The sequence below is a fragment of the Curcuma longa genome, chromosome 4 (assembly GCF_044706935.1).
Source record: "Curcuma longa cultivar G26 ecotype Majalengka, Jawa Barat chromosome 4, ITB_CL_G26_1.1, whole genome shotgun sequence".
Classification (NCBI taxonomy): domain Eukaryota; kingdom Viridiplantae; phylum Streptophyta; class Magnoliopsida; order Zingiberales; family Zingiberaceae; genus Curcuma; species Curcuma longa.
Window position 1 is genome coordinate 2,600,710 of NC_133864.1, and position 8,087 is coordinate 2,608,796.

An 8,087-nucleotide genomic window follows, 5' to 3' on the forward strand; every position below is an offset into this window, starting at 1 on the left:
GTTTTTATGCCCATCAAAGGGACAGCCAAGTAGTATACTAGTATATATCCCTCTTCTTTGCATCATTGCCATATGATTAATTAATTATATTGACTAGCTATGGCTTTGTTTCTAAGGGTATTTTGGACTAAACAAGTCAGAGATATTTCTTGAGCTACAATAGGTTTTTGATCACATGAATAGGTTTAAATATTTGCAAATTGTTAGCTTTTGAATTAAGTTTTTAGATCTATATAGGAGTATGTGTGTGTGTCTTTTGTAAAGCGGTTATTCGATGTTTTTACTTACAGATAAAAATATAGATAAAGAACTACAATAAAGATTAGCATCTGTAGTTAAAAAACGTTAATGGTAAAATAACTTAAAATGATAATGATAAAGCATCACCAATGTTAGGAGAGAAAAGGTCTTGAAAAGAAGTATGTGAAAGAGGACTAGTCTTTGTAAAAAAAAATTCAGAGGCCCTTAAAATTCGTCTAGAAATTAGGGTTAAAAGTAAAATGATATCCAAAAACTCTTAATTTATACACGAGTATAAGCACTTTAGATCCAAGCTTCTAATGATTCTTTGGTGACAACGCAAAAGGAACTAAGGTGCATAGTGACTCAAAATATCGAAGCAAACTTTGTACATAAATCACAAAGCATCTGTGCATGGGATGAAAAATCTGAGATGTTGACTGTACTTCCGAATTTATCCAATGGGTGAATTAAGAAAAGGTCATCCACCTTCAGTATTAATTAGGTCTATAAGGATCTGGATACCTGGATTATAAAAAATATATATATATCAAGTTACTGCGAATCTATAGATTATTCATAATAATTGGAGCCATGTCCTTCATTACTATGGCACACATAGCGTTTGATATTGTGCAACTTTAAACCTTATTGACTTTATACATACACTTGGTTGCCTATATCTTGTATGGAAAAGAGAAAAGGCATGTACATGCATAGGCACACACTTGAAACCCTAATTCAGAAGGCACCACATAGACTAGGGGACCATGTTTGTACATATCTGAAGCTCTTTAAGGCATGCACCCACCTACACCAATGCCTTAATACATAGGACCACAAAAGTTTTTGCAGCCTTCTCTGGCTGAACAGTTGCAGGATGCAAAGAAAGATCTAGCCATGCAGTACATGGAAGGTTTGAGACTGATTAGCTTCATAAGCATCAAGGTGTGTGACTTAAGCTGCTCCTTTGAGGCGTTCAAGCCTTGAGGTTAGCACTGTCTCAAGCCATATGGATGAGTGTGTTCTGGTGGCCTGAAAAGTGCTGAGGATCCCTGAGACATGCAGCAGCAGTCACATGACGACCAACATTTTAGGGTTTTGCAATCATGTGCATGTATATATGATCAGTGAATTAGCTTCAGGCTTAACTTGTGTGGCTAGAGAGAGATGAAGGAGCTTGCTTTGCTTTGGCTTTGGGTGAGGAATGCATGCAGAGGTGGTCCTGAGAGGGAAAGCAAGAAAATGAATCATGAATGGAGATCGGACAGACTCTAGCAGTAGTGAGAAAGAAGGGAAGAGTGAGGATATATGGAGCAGGAGTGCAGTGTGTCATGAGGCAAAGGCAGGAGGTGGGCAGGCACCATGAAGAGATATCAAGTGTAAGGTTAAGTGTGTTTGGTAAAAAATATATATATAATGTAATGAAGCCTTATTATGTATAATATTTAGTAATAAATTATCGTCTAGTCGACTCAGTAAGTTGGGCGAGCAGTTTGGGCTCACAAAATAGGAGGGCTAGTCAAGTTGAGTGGAGTAGGTGGGCGAGCTAAGCAGGCTTATTGTGTCGGCTAGCTAGGTAAAGTGTATTGAGTCAAACAGATCTCCATTAGTGTCAAGCAAATTGATTGGGTTGGTTAAATCAATTAAGCTGGAAGGAGTCAAACAGACCATTACTGCCACTGTTAGGTAATGAAATTGTCACATCGATGGTCTTGTGATTGTTTTTGATCTTGTTCATCAATTAGGCAGTCTGTTTAATTTGTGGCTCGATTTGAACCTCTTTGATCTCAATGTTCCTCCTAGCGACTCTCTTCCTCTTCTGCGACTCTCGCATCTATATATATATTGCAAAGAAAATTGCACGGAGAAATAATACTGTATTCTCGCAGTGAGTCCACCGCTGTGGATGTACTAACCAACTAACTTAATCAATATTGAAGGTGCCCTTTTCGCTTACCTCCTCCTCTCGCGAACTTCTTTTGATTCGGAAATAAGGTGGTCTCCTAGCCAGCCAAGGTCCAATGGCCTGCAAAACGAAGTATGTCGGAGTTGATTGGTGTTACCGACGCGATCACTCCGATGCTCAAATCGAAACCAGATCGAAAAAGAAAACTCGTAGAGATGTGAGAGAGAGAGAATGAGTAATAGGGAAAAATTATCTTCGCACGCAAGAAGAAAACTATACCTTCTTCGGCTGTTATATAGCTAACAAAAAGAAATCTTCAGGTGGTTGTCTTTGGAGAGACAGTTAAGAAATCAAGGAGCAATAATTGTTAAATCACGCCTCTGAGAATGTTCACATAGATAGCACGTGTCCACTAGCTCTCCTTTCAAGGGACAATTAGGGTACAATCAATGAAGGGAATCTCTATGAGGGATGTCATGTATCCACCAACTATCTATTTGCAGAGCAGTTGGAGGACATCTATTGAAGAACTTCTCCACTTAAGATGTCACGTATCACCAACAACTATTCAATTATGAGACTCTTAGAACATCTTGTTCACCAAATTATCAACCATTGAGGAATCTCCACGTAGATGATACATGTTCACCAAATTATCAAGAGTTAAAAGTCGAGTACTAATTTGGCCAAACATCTAGTTTCAAGGTACGTCTCCCAAACCCCAAATGAGTTGTTATTGGATGAGCATTAAATATTTGAGGAACAAATTCCAAGTGATTTTTTCAAACTCAAGTGGGATGTCACTGAATGCAATTTAACTGCTCAGAAATGATAATCACATTTAGTGCAAATGTTTAGTGATCAAGAATGCTAACCACATTTAATATTCGAAGATATTGCTCTGGAAATGGATATTTAATATTTGAGGATGTTGATTTGAAGATGGACGTTTAATGCTCAGGGATGCCAATCCTGAGCCATCTTTCCAAAATCAATTGGGATGTTGTTAAGTGTTCGACCAAAGATATTGACAATCTAAAAATACTCCAAAAATGAATCTGACTAATTAAAAAGCAAGATCAGTCGCTCGAGAAATAACCAGGGTAGCATCAATCATCATGTACATGATTTTCTCAAATTGCTAGTTCAGGCCAAATATATCCGCTCAACAAGGTCGATAATCGTTCCTTGTGCTACATCGATATTTACATGATTTTCTCAAATTCCAAATCATCATTTACATCGATAATTGTTCCTTGTGCTACATCACTTATAAATTTGTGAATCACTTATAAATGGTCACATATTTTACTAACTAAATGAAACTAGTCTTGATTTGGAATCGCTTAGGTATCTAGTAAGAGTGTGCAATAAGTAGAGCTGTCAAACGGGTCAACCCATGGCGGAGCGAACTAACCCATGGCGGGCCCATCATATGGCGGGGCGGGGGGAAATCTCCAACCCAACCCAACTCAAGGCGGGCCACGGGTTAGGCGGGCCAACCCGTGGGCCTGTTAAAAAATAAAAAAATATTAAAAATATTAAAAATTTTAAGTTTGAAGTATAATTTAAATTGATTAAGTTGAAAGTTTTAAGTTTGAATTATAATTTTTAAACTTAAATTGTATTTTAAATAGATAAAACTCACTAATTCATTAAGTTTTATACTTTAATTTTAAATTTTAAAATAAATAAATAAACTTTCTCAACCCGCGGGCCAACCCAAGCCCGTCGCGGGCCAACTCACGCGGGTCGCGGGCCTAGGCGGGCCAACCCACCTCAACCCATCTTAAAATGGGTTGATAAAATTTCAACCCAACCCACCTAAATTTTTTGACGGGGTGGGTCAACCCGACGGACTAATCCAACTTGACGACTATAGCAATAAGAAAAGAGGGTGCAATAAGAAAAAGAAAAGAGTGTGCAATAAGATAATTGGAAGAATAACTTATCTAGTAAATGAAACTAGTCTTGATTTGGAATCGCTTGCTTTAGTATTTTAGCATTGCCAACCTAAATCTATTTGTAAAATTCCTTTAGAGAAAAAGAAATAACTTATTTGTGTATTTCAATGGTATAAAGAGACTCTTAGAACCGTAAATAAATCAAACATTAACAAATTTAATGTTCAACTTAATACAAACTTATTTAGATTCGTATATATATATATATATATATATATATTCAACTAGTTAATATTCATATAATATATCTAAAAAAAATTATGAATCATATTCACCAATAAAGTTTTTATCAAACTTGTAAATAAACAAAAGAAGCTCTCAAAACAAAAACAAAAACAAACTTGTAATATTAAGTTCATTAACTAACCAAATAAATTTAAAAATATTAAAGTTTCAACAAATCAAACAAATTCAAATTGAGAGCTCGATAACATCTTAAAAAAAATCAAGTTCAATCTCATAGAACAACAACTAAGTTAAATTTGAACAATTATTTTAACAACTTAGTTCATTGTAATCTTAACTTGGTTACCTTAAAAACAAACTGGAACAATACATAGTTTGAATTTACTTGACTTGTTGTCACCACTAAATAATCAATTAACATAACTATGTAATGATTAATGACAGAGCCAAAAAATTTATAACGTCCGAGTTAATCCTAATATGATCGAAAGTCCCCAAACTATTTTCCTCTCTCACATTTATTTTTCATTTTGGTCTACAATAAATTTAAATGATAATTCTTCTTTAAGCCCGTTGGACCCCAAGCTAAAGCCTGGATAGAAAAACACTTGGCTCCACGCTTGGGAATGATATATCACCTAGTTCCACTTAGTTGAGATCTGAGTTTAATATTGAGATCCTGCTTCTTTGGGATTTGCCATATAATTTGGATAAAAGTTACATATTAGAATTCTTTTCAACTTAAGAAGGTGATAAAAAAAATGATAAATCTCAATTTGCTTCATTGACTATCTCTGGGGGTGATCGGTCCAGTCCCACGAAAATTTCCCATCAACCACTAGGGTAAATCGGGAAGTGCACGTAGCGGCCAACCCAAACGTTCAGCATCCTTTGATTGCGCTCCTCATTTGAAGAAAAATTCCTACAAATACGCTGTAGCTGGAGATCGAACCGCAGGTGCCTGGGTAACAACTTGAATATCCTACCGCAGCACCATTGCCTCGGGGACAACTTAAGGTGATCAATGAGATATCTCTTACACTTTAATTTTGTATAAATTAATTTTTTATCCTTAGGCTGATTTTCAAATTGACTTGTAGAAAAGTATTAATTTCGATGGTACAATAAGGTATTACATAGCACTCCCTATAGAAAATCATCTACACAAGTACAAACTAGGCCCCACTTACAAAATCTTAAAGTTTATACTAAGATTAAAAAAACACTTATATCACAAGTCGATTGAACTTATTCGAAAACTCGACATTGGCTAGCCATTCTAAAAAGATAAGAGAGGGTTGATTATTTTTTTTTTCTCTAATGGGGAATAGGACTAAAACCCAATAGAAGAATCTAACAATGACAATCCAGCTATGCTGATTGAGTATCCCCAAATCATGATTCAAAAAGTAGAAAAAAAACTAAACTACAAGATTCAAAAGGGCCCTAAAAGTAATTACTCGAACTCATTTTCACACCGATATAAACATGTCTTGCAAACGGATAGAGCTTAAGCAAAAGTCTGTGTAAACAGCCTTCTCCCACTTCGCCCACCAAATGTGATAGGCTGAAGACAACTCTTAGAGGGCTTTTGTTATAGCCTGCTAATTGGGCTTCTCATTTGAGGCCCACTAAAGCCGCTCATTTGGGGGCCGTATCATATTAAATTAAATCATTCATAATTCTCCTGATCTTAATTGAACAGGATTAGATTTAAACCAGGTTTAGTGGATCGTTCGGCTATATCATCACCTAACACGTGGTTGCACGTGGCCACTACACCGACTGCGCCTATCGCGATTGCTCGTGAGGGAAAGCAGAAAATAAACTTTTTTTTTTAAAAAAAAAGAATATTTCTCTTTTATCCAAAAATGTAAAAAGAACGCAGAATTGAGCCAAAGGTTTTTGTAACCCTGATCCAACTTTCCAATACTAGTCCAGGACGAGTCCATCAACGCCGGCGCCACCGTCCATCGGGCTTCGTCTTCGACGGGAACGGCAGCGGCGGTGGCGTCCAACCACTGCTCGAAAGGTACGCACTCGGCCTTGTGCGACGACCTCCAGTGCGTCGCCTGGCACGCCCTCGAGCAGTACCTGACGATGCTGCACGCAGCGCACAGCCAGAACTCGTGACGCCGCGTCTCCAGGCGGCCGCATCCGCCGTTGGAACACAGACTCAACTCCTCTCCGTTCAAAACCTCGCTCCTCGCTGTAAACCACTCCGCCAAGAAACGGTTAGCCGGGTGCGGCTCCGGCGGCGGAGTCGAACGCATCCATAAATCTAAATCTTTAAGAAGAGAGCACCGGCGATTGGCATGGCGGTGAAGCGGGGAAGATGAGGAGGAATGCAGGAAGGCGGCGAACTCACGGGCATTGGCCAGGAGGAAGCGGCGGCCCTCGGCGAGATTGCGTCGCACGCCGTAGCCGTCCTGAAGGCAGTGGCCTAGAACTCGCATCGCGTCCGCGTAGCCGAGGGAGGCAGCCCGCGCGCAGAGCGCGACGCCGGCTTCGGGATCCTTGTCGATCTTGGATTTTCCGCTTCCGTTGAATTGGATCACCGCCAACGAGAAGAGCGCTGGCGCGTGGTTTTCAATCGCTGCCTGCGCAATAAGCGAGAGTCCACTCTTCCGATTCCTTAAGCAGTAGAAGCGGATCTGCAAACGCAAAAGAGGAAAACGATCGATCGAAACCCTTCAAAGCTCGTTCCATCTCAACCAAACAGACAAACAGAGGGGCAAGAAGCCTACCATGCCCAGGATGTAACGAGCTTCCAGGTTTCCGGAATCGGCGCAGCGTTTCAAATATCTGTGGGAGAAATCAGACCAGCTCTTGGCTCTCACGGCGAGCGACTCCGCCGATGCCCTCGAAAGAACCAGAGGATCAAGTCCAAGACGATTGAGTCTCCTACATCTACCAAATCCAAGAACAAAACACGATTTCCTCAGCAAAAGCCACAATATCCTTCGGATAAACGGAGAAGATGAGAAAGAAAGATAGCGTACACTACGAAGACGGCAACCAGATCGGCGGGTCTCGCGGCAGAGGCGCTCAGCTTGCAGAGGACCGCCACTACGAGCTCGTCCGGAAGGACGTCGAACAAGTCGCCCTTCTCCGCCGCTCGCGTCCTCTTCCGCCCGGCATCCACTCCTCCTCCGGCGACCCCCATCGCCCTCTTCCTTCCTCAATGACCTCAGCTCAATCTCCGGCGACTCGGCAGTAACAACGAAGGCGACGCCGTGATTCGAGGTCGCGTCTTCTCTATCTCATTCCCCTCGTCCGAGAGAGAAAGCAGCTCCCTTATATGTTAAGCATCGGAGCAAAAGGGAGAAGACATTCCGTCCGCGCATTCGCGTACACCCACCAATCATCACGAAAATTCCAACGGGTGTTTAGATGGGCCACTAATTTAAGTTTTTTACGAATGCCAAGGTCGCAATATCGTTACCCAGTCCGATACCCATCACAGTCAAAGGAACCCGAAACAATACAGCGACTATCTAGCCGTCAATATATATTTTCATCGTACCAATGCGGTGGGTATGATTGGGTGAAAATTAGATTGCGAGAGAGGGTTGGCTAGGAAAACGCCGGCTTGTGACGCTGGTCATTTGAATAATTGCGCATTTTAATTCGATACCTTCTTTTTTAATTGTGTGGGCCCTGTATATTAATTGGAGGTCATTCAAAAATAAATTGAATAAATTTTTAATATATTATTTAAAGTTTAAATAAGTTAAATTTGCATAAATTATATTCAAATGAGATAAATATTATGGTCAACTTCTCGA

The 8,087-nt window shown here is 40.0% G+C and overlaps 1 pseudogene; it reads right to left on the reverse strand.

Annotated features, from left to right (window-relative positions):
* Nucleotides 1–6,171: 6,171 nt before the first annotated feature.
* LOC141827681 (F-box protein At1g67340-like) lies at nucleotides 6,172–7,556 on the reverse strand (annotated as a pseudogene).
* Between the last annotated feature and the right edge of the window lie 531 nt (nucleotides 7,557–8,087).